The following is a 12583-nucleotide window of genomic DNA, read 5'->3' as shown; positions in this document are numbered from 1 at the left end:
GAGCAGCGAGACTGTGGCCGCTATGCTGTAAGAGCAGCGAGACTGTGGCCGCTATGCTGTAAGAGCAGCGAGACTGTGGCCGCTATGCTGTAAGAGCAGCGAGACTGTGGCCGCTATGCTGTAAGAGCAGCGAGACTGTGGCCGCTATGCTGTAAGAGCAGCGAGACTGTGGCCGCTATGCTGTAAGAGCAGCGAGACTGTGGCCGCTATGCTGTAAGAGCAGCGAGACTGTGGCCGCTATGCTGTAAGAGCAGCGAGACTGTGGCCGCTATGCTGTAAGAGCAGCGAGACTGTGGCCGCTATGCTGAAAGAGCAGCGAGACTGTGGCCGCTATACTGAAAGAGCAGCGAGACTGTGGCCGCTATACTGAAAGAGCAGCGAGACTGTGGCCGCTATACTGTAAGAGCAGCGAGACTGTGGCCGCTATACTGTAAGAGCAGCGAGACTGTGGCCGCTATACTGTAAGAGCAGCGAGACTGTGGCCGCTATACTGTAAGAGCAGCGAGACTGTGGCCGCTATACTGTAAGAGCAGCGAGACTGTGGCCGCTATACTGTAAGAGCAGCGAGACTGTGGCCGCTATACTGTAAGAGCAGCGAGACTGTGGCCGCTATACTGTAAGAGCAGCGAGACTGTGGCCGCTATACTGTAAGAGCAGCGAGACTGTGGACTCTATACTGTAAGAGCAGCGAGACTGTGGACTCTATACTGTAAGAGCAGCGAGACTGTGGACTCTATACTGTAAGAGCAGCGAGACTATGGACTCTATACTGTAAGAGCAGCGAGACTATGGACTCTATACTGTAAGAGCAGCGAGACTATGGACTCTTTACTGTAAGAGCAGCGAGACTATGGCCGCTATACTGTAAGAGCAGCGAGACTATGGCCGCTATACTGTAAGAGCAGCGAGACTATGGCCGCTATACTGTAAGAGCAGCGAGACTATGGCCGCTATACTGTAAGAGCAGCGAGACTATGGCCGCTATACTGTAAGAGCAGCGAGACTATGGCCGCTATACTGTAAGAGCAGCGAGACTATGGCCGCTATACTGTAAGAGCAGCGAGACTATGGCCGCTATACTGTAAGAGCAGCGAGACTATGGCCGCTATACTGTAAGAGCAGCGAGACTATGGCCGCTATACTGTAAGAGCAGCGAGACTATGGACTCTATACTGTAAGAGCAGCGAGACTATGGACTCTATACTGTAAGAGCAGCGAGACTATGGACTCTATACTGTAAGAGCAGCGAGACTATGGACTCTATACTGTAAGAGCAGCGAGACTATGGACTCTATACTGTAAGAGCAGCGAGACTATGGACTCTATACTGTAAGAGCAGCGAGACTATGGACTCTATACTGTAAGAGCAGCGAGACTATGGACTCTATACTGTAAGAGCAGCGAGACTATGGACTCTATACTGTAAGAGCAGCGAGACTATGGACTCTATACTGTAAGAGCAGCGAGACTATGGACTCTGTACTGTAAGAGCAGCGAGACTATGGACTCTTTACTGTAAGAGCAGCGAGACTATGGACTCTTTACTGTAAGAGCAGCGAGACTATGGACTCTTTACTGTAAGAGCAGCGAGACTATGGACTCTTTACTGTAAGAGCAGCGAGACTATGGACTCTTTACTGTAAGAGCAGCGAGACTATGGACTCTTTACTGTAAGAGCAGCGAGACTATGGACTCTGTACTGTAAGAGCAGTGAGACTATGGACTCTTTACTGTAAGAGCAGTGAGACTATGGACTCTTTACTGTAAGAGCAGTGAGACTATGGACTCTATACTGTAAGAGCAGTGAGACTATGGACTCTTTACTGTAAGAGCAGTGAGACTATGGACTCTTTACGGTAAGAGCAGTGAGACTGTGGACTCTATACTGTAAGAGTCAGGAGGGGCCTGGATGCAGGGCTCCAGATGGCGACCAAAATGGTCGCCAATGCGCCTTAAAATTTGCAGATGGCGACAAGACTTTTTAGTCTTGTCGCCATTTGCGACTGTACCGCCGCGATCCTGCGCAGCCTATGTTCTCTTCAGTAGCACAGCACAGTCAGTGGAGAAGGAAGGAGTCCCTCCCTCCCCACTGTGACGCGGCCGCCTCTACCACCAATGGGGAGATAGCAGGGAGGAGGAGGGGGAGGAGCTGTCGCCACTGCGCCACCAATGAATGTAAAACATAAGTATAGGCAGCGGTATCACAGACCCGGCACCCGGCCTCAATAACAGGGCATGACGCGGCAATTAACCCCTCAGGTGCCACAGATCGCGTGCCCTGTTATTGAGGCCGGGTCTGTGATACCGCTGCAATTGTATAAAGGAGTTAAAGAGGACCTTTCATGGGTCCAAAGAATATGAACTTAGTAGCAGGCTGCATAGAGCGGCGCCCAGGGATCTAAGTGCACTTACTATTATTCCTGGGCGCCGCTCCGTTCGCCCGCTGTGGCCCCCGGTATTTTCAACATTCAGAGCAAGGAGGAGGAGACGCCAGTGTCTGTCCTTCCCCCTGACAGCAGCGCTGACCAATCACAGCGCAGGGCTCAGAGCGAGGGAGAAAAAAAAACTCTAAACCACACAATTCGCCATTTTTAGTCACCTTGTCCCCCAGAAGATGTCCCTGGATGTGAGAGCTCTGTGGTTTTCTCCTATATGTGGTGCTGGCCACTACTGTGACCTGCGTCTCATCCTCTCAAAGTCCTTTTTTTTTAAAATTATATGCATTTTAAATTTGGCGACTAAAAAATGTAATTTGGCTCCTGGTCTTTTTTTTTTGTCTGGAGCACTGGGATGTATTTCTGGAGTGTAATAATATTACAGGCTATAGCTACTAGAGAGGGGTCGCTGATAGAGTTGAGCGAACACCTGGATGTTCGGGTTCGAGAAGTTCGGCCGAACTTCCCGAAAATGTTCGGTTTCGGGATCCGAACCCGTTCCGAACTTCGTCCCGAACCCGAACCCCATTGAAGTCAATGGGGACCCGAACTTTTCGGCACTAAAAAGGCTGTAAAACAGCCCAGGAAAGGGCTAGAGGGCTGCAAAAGGCAGCAACATGTAGGTAAATCCCCTGCAAACAAATGTGGATAGGGAAATGAATTAAAATAAAAATTAAATAAATAAAAATTAACCAAAATCAATTGGAGAGAGGTCCCATAGCAGAGAATCTGGCTTCCCGTCACCCACCACTGGAACAGTCCATTCTCAGATATTTAGGCCCCGGAACCCAGGCAGAGGAGAGAGGTCCCTTAACAGAGGATCTGGCTTCATGTCAGCAGAGAATCAGTCTGCATGTCATAGCAGAGAATCAGGCTCCACGTCACCCAACATTGGAACAGTCCATTGGCATATATTTAGGCCCAGCACCCAGGCAGAGGAGAGAGGTCTCGTAACAGAGAATCTGGCTTCATGTCAGCAGAGAATTAGTCTGCATGTCATAGCAGAGAATGAGGCTTCACGTCACCCACCACTGTAAGAGTCCATTTTCATAAGTTTAGGCCCAGCACCCAGGCAGAGGAGAGAGGTCCCGTAACAGAGGATCTGGCTTCATGTCAGCAGAGAATCAGTCTGCATGTCATAGCAGAGAATCAGGCTCCACGTCACCCAACATTGGAACAGTCCATTGGCATATATTTAGGCCCAGCACCCAGACAGAGGAGAGAGGTCCCGTAACAGAGGATCTGACTTCATGTCAGCAGAGAATTAGTCTGCATGTCATAGCAGAGAATGAGGCTTCACGTCAGCCACCACTGCAACAGTCCATTGGCATATATTTAGGCCCAGCACCCAGGCAGAGGAGAGAGGTCCCGTAACAGAGAATCTGGCTTCATGTCAGTAGAGAATCAGTCTTCATATCATAGCAGAGAATCAGGCTTCACGTCACCCAACATTGGAACAGTCCATTGGCATATATTTAGGCCCCGGCACCCAGACAGAGGAGAGGTTCATTCAACTTTGGGTAGCCTCGCAATATAATGGTAAAATGAAAATAAAAATAGTATTGAATGAGGAAGTGCCCTGGAGTCCAATAATATATGGTTAAGGGGAGGTAGTTAATGTCTAATCTGCACAAGGGACGGACAGGTCCTGTGGGATCCATGCCTGGTTCATTTTTATGAACGTCAGCTTGTCCACATTGGCTGTAGACAGGCGGCTGCGTTTGTCTGTAATGACTCCTCCTGCCGTGCTGAATACACGTTCAGACAAAACGCTGGCCGCCGGGCAGGCCAGCACCCCCAAGGCATAAAAGGCTAGCTCTGGCCACGTGGACAATTTAGAGACCCAGAAGTTGAATGGGGCCGAACCATCAGTCAGTACGTGGAGGGGTGTGCACATGTACTGTTCCACCATGTTAGTGAAATGTTGCCTCCTGCTAACACATTGCGTATCAGGTGGTGGTGCAGTTAGCTGTGGCGTGTTGACAAAAGTTTTCCACATCTCTGCCATGCTAACCCTGCCCTCAGAGGAGCTGGCCGTGACACAGCTGCCTTGGCGACCTCTTGCTCCTCCTCTGCCTTGGCCTTGGGCTTCCACTTGTTCCCGTGACATTTGGGAATGCTCTCAGTAGCGCGTCTACCAACGTGCGCTTGTACTCGCGCATCTTCCTATCACGCTCCAGTGCAGGAAGTAAGGTGGGCACATTGTCTTTGTAGCGTGGATCCAGCAGGGTGGCAACCCAGTAGTCCGCACAGGTTAAAATGTGGGCAACTCTGCTGTCGTTGCGCAGGCACTGCAGCATGTAGTCGCTCATGTGTGCCAGGCTGCCCAGGGGTAAGGACAAGCTGTCCTCTGTGGGAGGCGTATCGTCATCGTCCTGCCTTTCCCCCCAGCCACGCACCAGTGATGGACCCGAGCTGCGTTGGGTGCCACCCCGCTGTGACCATGCTTCATCCTCATCCTCCTCCACCTCATCCTCGTCCTCCAGTAGTGGGCCCTGGCTGGCCACATTTGTACCTGGCCTCTGCTGTTGCCAAAAACCTCCCTCTGAGTCACTTCGAAGAGACTGGCCTGAAAGTGCTAAAAATGACCCCTCTTCCTCCTCCTCCTGGGCCACCTCCTCTTCCATCATCGCCCTAAGTGTTTTCTCAAGGAGACATAGAAGTGGTATTGTAACGCTGATAACGGCGTCATCGCCACTGGCCATGTTGGTGGAGTACTCGAAACAGCGCAACAGGGCACACAGGTCTCGCATGGAGGCCCAGTCATTGGTGGTGAAGTGGTGCTGTTCTGTAGTGCGACTGACCCGTGCGTGCTGCAGCTGAAACTCCACTATGGCCTGCTGCTGCTCGCACAGTCTGTCCAGCACATGCAAGGTGGAGTTCCACCTGGTGGGCACGTCGCATATGAGGCGGTGAGCAGGAAGGCCGAAGTTACGCTGTAGCGCAGACAGGCGAGCAGCAGCAGGATGTGAACGCCGGAAGCGCGCACAGACGGCCTGCACTTTATGCAGCAGCTCTGACATGTCGGGGTAGTTGTGTATGAACTTCTGCACCACCAAATTCAGCACATGCGCCAAGCAAGGGATGTGTGTCAAACCGGCTAGTCCCAGAGCTGCAACGAGATTTCGCCCATTATCGCACACCACCAGGCCGGGCTTGAGGCTCACCGGCAGCAACCACTCGTCGGTCTGTTGTTCTATACCCCGCCACAACTCCTGTGCGGTGTGGGGCCTGTCCCCCAAACATATGAGTTTCAGAATGGCCTGCTGACGTTTACCCCGGGCTGTGCTGAAGTTGGTGGTGAAGGTGTGTGGCTGACTGGATGAGCAGGTGGAAGAAGAGGAGGAGGAAGCCGAGAAGGAGGAGGTGGCAACAGGAGGCAAAGAATGTTGCCCTGCGATCCTTGGCGGCGGAAGGACGTGCGCCAAACAGCTCTCCGCCTGGGGCCCAGCTGCCACTACATTTACCCAGTGTGCAGTTAGGGAGATATAGCGTCCCTGGCCGTGCTTACTGGTCCACGTATCTGTGGTTAGGTGGACCTTGCTACAGATGGCGTTGCGCAGTGCACACTTGATTTTATCGGATACTTGGTTGTGCAGGGAAGGCACGGCTCTCTTGGAGAAGTAGTGGCGGCTGGGAACAACATACTGTGGGACAGCAAGCGACATGAGCTGTTTGAAGCTGTCTGTGTCCACCAGCCTAAATGACAGCATTTCATAGGCCAGTAGTTTAGAAATGCTGGCATTCAGGGCCAGGGATCGAGGGTGGCTAGGTGGGAATTTACGCTTTCTCTCAAATGTTTGTGAGATGGAGAGCTGAACGCTGCCGTGTGACATGGTTGAGACGCTTGGTGACGGAGGTGGTGGTGGTGGTGTTGTTGGTGGTACATCCCCTGTTTGCTGGGCGGCAGGTGCCAACGTTCCTCCAGAGGCGGAGGAAGAGGCCGAGGCGGCAGCAGCAGCAGAAGAGGCCGAGGCGGCAGCAGCAGAAGAGGCCGAGGCGGCAGCAGCAGAAGAGGCCGAGGCGGCAGCAGCAGATGAGGCCGAGGCGGCAGCAGCAGAAGAGGTAGCAGGGGGGGCCTGAGTGACTTCCTTGGTTTTAAGGTGTTTACTCCACTGCAGTTCATGCTTTGCATGCAGGTGCCTGGTCATGCAGGTTGTGCTCAGGTTCAGAACGTTAATGCCTAGCTTCAGGCTCTGATGGCACAGCGTGCAAACCACTCGGGTCTTGTCGTCAGCACATTGTTTGAAGAAGTGCCATGCCAGGGAACTCCTTGAAGCTGCCTTTGGGGTGCTCGGTCCCAGATGGCGGCGGTCAGTAGCAGGCGGAGTCTCTTGGCGGCGGGTGTTCTGCTTTTGCCCACTGCTCCCTCTTTTGCTACGCTGTTGGCTCGGTCTCACCACTGCCTCTTCCTCCGAACTGTGAAAGTCAGTGGCACGACCTTCATTCCATGTGGGGTCTAGGACCTCATCGTCCCCTGCATCGTCTTCCACCCAGTCTTGATCCCTGACCTCCTGTTCAGTCTGCACACTGCAGAAAGACGCAGCAGTTGGCACCTGTGTCTCGTCATCATCAGAGACGTGCTGAGGTGGTATTCCCATGTCCTCATCATCAGGAAACATAAGTGGTTGTGCGTCAGTGCATTCTATGTCTTTCACCGCTGGGGAAGGGCTAGGTGGATGCCCATGGGAAACCCTGCCAGCGGAGTCTTCAAACAGCATAAGAGACTGCTGCATAACTTGAGGCTGAGACAGTTTCCCTGGTATGCATGGGGGTGATGTGACAGACTGATGGGGTTGGTTTTCAGGCGCCATCTGTGCGCTTTCTGCAGAAGACTGGGTGGGAGATAATGTGAACGTGCTGGATCCACTGTCGGCCACCCAATTGACTAATGCCTGTACCTGCTCAGGCCTTACCATCCTCAGAACGGCATTGGGCCCCACCATATATCGCTGTAAATTCTGGCGGCTACTGGGACCTGAGGTAGTTGGTACACTAGGACGTGTGGCTGTGGCAGAACGGCCACGTCCTCTCCCAGCACCAGAGGGTCCACTAACACCACCACGACCATGTCCGCGTCCCTTACTAGATGTTTTCCTCATTGTTATCGTTCACCACAACAAAAATATTATTTGGCCCAATGTATTGTATTCAAATTCAGCGGGATATAAATTTGAGGCCTAGTATTTAGGCGCTGGGTGACCGGTATGGGTTTAGTGACAGAATTAGACTGGGATATGCACAGTAGCGGGTGTGTGTGAAGTTATTCTGAATGACCCTATGTGCACCTTGAATATTATATACCCTTTTAGGGATAGATTTCAAATAGCTCTGATATAGCAGAAACCACTAAATTATGAAATTGCTAAATTGGGAATTGTATTTCAACCCAGAACAAAAAATGTGCTTTGACGGACACTAAATAACTTTCCCAGCCACAACAGGACAGCGGTAACGAGAGATTTAGCGGGATATAAATTTGAGGCCTAGTATTTAGGCGCTGGGTGACCGGTATGGATTTAGTGACAGAATTAGACTGGGATATGGCCAAAAAATAACCACACTATTGCTGGTTAAATGCACTTGGTGTGACAGCTTCACCCTGATGTAGGCTTTAGCCAAAAAACAACCACACCATTGAGGGTTAAATGCACTTGGTCGCAGCTTGTGCTGGCGCACTACAAGACACAAAATGGCCGCCGATCACCCCAGAAAAATGTGACTGACAAACGGTCTGGGCAGCCTAAAAACAGTGAGCAATTGAGGATCAGCAGCTCAATGATCCACAGCTGCAGATCGATCAGTTAATCAAGTCCTTTGGAGGAGTTAATCTGCCTAATCTCGCCCTACTGTCGCAGCCGCAACCTCTCCCTACACTGATCAGAGCAGAGTGACGGGCGGCGCTATGTGACTCCAGCTTAAATAGAGGCGGGGTCACATGGTGCTCTGGCCAATCACAGCCATGCCAATAGTAGGCATGGCTGTGACGGCCTCTTGGGGCAAGTAGTATGACGCTTGTTGATTGGCTGCTTTGCAGCCTTTCAAAAAGCGCCAAGAAAGCGTCACAAAAGCGCCAAGAAAGCGACGAACACCGAACCCGAACTTTTACGAAAATGTCCGGGTCCGTGTCACGGACACCCCAAAATTCGGTACGAACCCGAACTATACAGTTCGAGTTCGCTCATCCCTAGTCGCTGATCCAGGGAGTTGGGAAGGAATTTTCTTCCCCTAAAGTGAGGAACATTTTTTTTCCTTCCTCTGGATCCACTTGCAGGATTACAGGCCGAACTGACGGACGGAGGATTTTTTCAGCCTTATAAACGTGTCACCTGTCCTGGGAACCAGAGGAAAAGTGTGGGCGAACTTACTGCACCCGCTTCCGTCCCAGCATGAAACCTATTAGGCCCCTTTCAAATGGGCAGAATTCCGCGAGGGTGCAATGCGTGAGGTGAACGCACTGCACCCGCACTGAATCCCGACCCATTCATTACTATGGGGCTGTGCAGATGAGCAGTGATTTTCACGCATCACTTGTGCGTTGCGTGAAAATCGCAGCATGTTCTATATTCTGCAGTTTTCATGCAACGCTGGCCCCATAGAAGTGAATGGGTCTGCGTGAAAATCCCAAGCAAGTGCGGATGCGTCTTCCTTCTTCTTTCAGGACCTGCAAAAGGACCTTTGATGACGTAAAGATCCTTCTATCTTAGTGCAGGTCCTGATAAATTAAGATAGAAGGATCTTTACCTCATCAAAGGTCCTTTTTCAGGACGATGCCGGCTGCACGAACAAGAGGAGGAGGGGAGTTCATTTTTTATTTATTTTTTAACCGCTATAAGGCCTCATGCACACGACAGTATTTTTTCACGGTCTGCAAAAACGGGGTCCGTAGGGCCGCGATCTGTGACCGTTTTTTCGTCCGTGGGTCTTCCTTGATTTTTGGAGGATCCACAGACATGGAAAAAAAATGTCGTTTTGATGTCCGCCTGGCCGTGGAGCCAAACGGATCCGTCCTGAATTACAATGCAAGTCAATGGGGACGGATCCGTTTGACGTTGACACAATATGGTGCAATTGCAAACTGATCCGTCCCCCATTGACTTTCAGTGTAAAGTCAGGAGTCCCTTTTATACCATCAGATCGGAGTTTTCTCCAATCCAATGGTATATTTTAACTTGAAGCGTCCCCATCACCATGGGAACGCCTCTATGTTAGAATATACTGTCGGATATGAGTTACATCGTGATGGGGACGCTTCAGGTTAGAATATACTAAAAGAACTGTGTACATGACTGCCCGCCCCTGTTTTTAACTCATTGGTGGCCAGTGCGGCCGGCCCCCCCTCTCCCCCTGTAGTTAACTCATTGGTGGCCAGTGCAGCCGGCGCCCCCCTCCCTCCCCTGTAGTTAACTCATTGGTGGCCAGTGCGGCCAGCCCCCCCCTCCCTCCCCTGTAGTTAACTCATTGATGGCCAGTGCCCCCCCCTCCCTCCCCTGTAGTTAACTCATTGGTGGCCAGTGGCCGCCCCCTGTAGTTAACTCATTGGTAGACAGTGGGCCCCCCCTCCCTCCCCTGTAGTCAACTCATTGGTGGCCAGTGGGCCCCCTCTCCCTCCCCTGTAGTCAACTCATTGGTGGCCAGTGGGCCCCCTCTCCCTCCCCTGTAGTCAACTCATTGGTGGCCAGTGGGCCCCCTCTCCCTCCCCTGTAGTCAACTCATTGGTGGCCAGTGGGCCCCCCTCCCTCCCCTGTAGTTAACTCATTGGTGGCCAGTGCGGCCGGCCCCCCCTCCCCTGTAGTTAACTCATTGGTAGACAGTGGGGCCCCCCCTCCCTCCCCTGTAGTCAACTCATTGGTGGCCAGTGGGCCCCCCATCCCTCCCCTGTAGTTAACTCATTGGTGGCCAGTGCCCCCCCTCCCTCCCCTGTAGATAACTCATTGGTGTCCAGTGCCTCCCCTGTAGTTAACTCATTGGTGTCCAGTGCCCCCCCTCCCTCCCCTGTAGATAACTAGTTGGTGGCCAGTGGGCCCTCTCCCTCCGCTGTAGATAACTCGTTGGTGGCCAGCCCCCCCCCCTCCCTCCGCTGTAGATAACTCGTTGGTGGCCAGTGGGCCCCCCCCTCCCTCCCCCTCCTAATTAAAATCTCCCCCCTATCATTGGTGGCAGTGGAGAGTACCGATCGGAGTCCCAGTTTAATCGCTGGGGCTCTGATCGGTAACCATGGCAACCAGGATGCTACTGCAGTCCCGGTTGCCATGGTTACTTAGCAATTTGTAGAAGCATCATACTTACCTGCTGCGATGTCTGTGTCCGGCCGGGAGCTCCTCCTACTGGTAAGTGACAGGTCTGTGCGGCGCATTGCTTAATGATCTGTCACTTACCAGTAGGAGGAGCGCCTGGCCGGTCACAGACATCGCTGCTCGCAGGCAAGTATGATGCTTCTACAAATTGCTAAGTAACCATGGCAACCGGGACTGCAGTAGCATCCTGGTTGCCATGGTTACCGATCAGAGCCCCAGCGATTAAACTGACTCATAGAAACATAGAATGTGTCGGCAGATAAGAACCATTTGGCCCATCTAGTCTGCCCAATATATCTGAATCCTATGAATAGTCCCTGGTCCTATCTTATATGAAGGATGGCCTTATGCCTATCCCATGCATGCTTAAACTCCTTCACTGTATTTGCAGCTACCACTTCTGCAGGAAGGCTATTCCATGCATCCACTACTCTCTCAGTAAAGTAATACTTCCTGATATTACTGTTAACCCTTTGCCCCTCTAATGTAACACTATGTCCTCTTGTGGTAGTTTTTCTTCCTGTAAACCTTCTCTCCTCCTTTACCTTGTTGATTCCCTTTATGTATTTAGCCGTCTCTCTCATCTCCCCTCCGTCTCGTCTTTCTTCCAAGCTCTACATATTAAGGTCTTTTAACCTTTCCTGGTAAGTTTTATCCTGCAATCCATGTACTAGTTTAGTAGCTCTTCTCTGAACTCTCTCTAGAGTATCTATATCCTTCTGGAGATATGGTCTCCAGCACTGCGCACAATACTCCAAGTGAGGTCTCACCAGTGATCTGTACAGCGGCATAAGCACTTCACTCTTTCTACTGCTTATACCTCTCCCTATACATCCAAGCATTCTGCTGGCATTTCGTGCTGCTTTATTACATTGTCTTCCCACCTTTAAGTCTTCTGAAATAATTACTCCTAAATCCCTTTCCTCAGATACTGAGGTCAGGACTGTGTCGAATATTCTATATTCTGCCCTTGGGTTTTTACGCCCCAGGTGCATTATCTTGCACTTATCCACATTAAATTTCAGTTGCCAGAGTTCTGACCGTTCCTCTAGTTTTCCTAAATCCTTTTCCATTTGGTGTTTCCCTCCAGGAACATCAACCCTGTTACATATCTTTGTGTCATCAGCAAAAAGACAAACCTTACCATCGAGGCCTTTTGCAATATCACTTATGAAGATATTAAACAAAATTGGTCCCAGTACAGATCCCTGTGGAATCCCACTGGTAACATGACCTTGTTTTGAATGTTCTCCATTGACTACAACCCTCTGTTGCCTGTCCCTCAGCCACTGCCTAATCCACTCAACAATATGGGAGTCCATGCTCAATGACTGCAGTTTATTGATAAGTCTTCTATGTGGGACAGTGTCAAAAGCCTTACTAAAATCTAGATATGCGATGTCTACTGCACCTCCACCGTCTATTATTTTAGTCACCCAGTCAAAAAAATCTATAAGATTTGTTTGACATGATCTCCCTGAAGTAAACCCATGCTGTTTTTCATCTTGCAATCCATGGGATTTTAGATGTTCCACAATCCTATCCTTTAATAGGGTTTCCGACTCCGATCGGTACTCTCCGCTGCCACCAATGATAGGGGGGAGATTTTAATTAGGAGGGGGAGGGGGGGCCCACTGGCCACCAATGAGTTAACTACAGGGGGGCCCACTGGCCACCAACGAGTTAACTACAGGGGAGGGAGGGCTGGCCACCGACGAGTTAACTACAGGGGAGGGAGGGGGGGCCGGCCGCACTGGCCACCAATGTGTTAACTGCAGGGGGCAGTCATGTACACAGTTCTTTTAGTATATTCTAACTTGAAGCGTCCCCCATCACCATGGGAACGCCTCT

Source organism: Bufo gargarizans, chromosome 4 (genome assembly GCF_014858855.1).
Source record: "Bufo gargarizans isolate SCDJY-AF-19 chromosome 4, ASM1485885v1, whole genome shotgun sequence".
In the NCBI taxonomy this organism is placed as follows: Eukaryota; Metazoa; Chordata; class Amphibia; order Anura; family Bufonidae; genus Bufo; species Bufo gargarizans.
Note: the sequence above shows the minus strand (reverse complement) of the source record.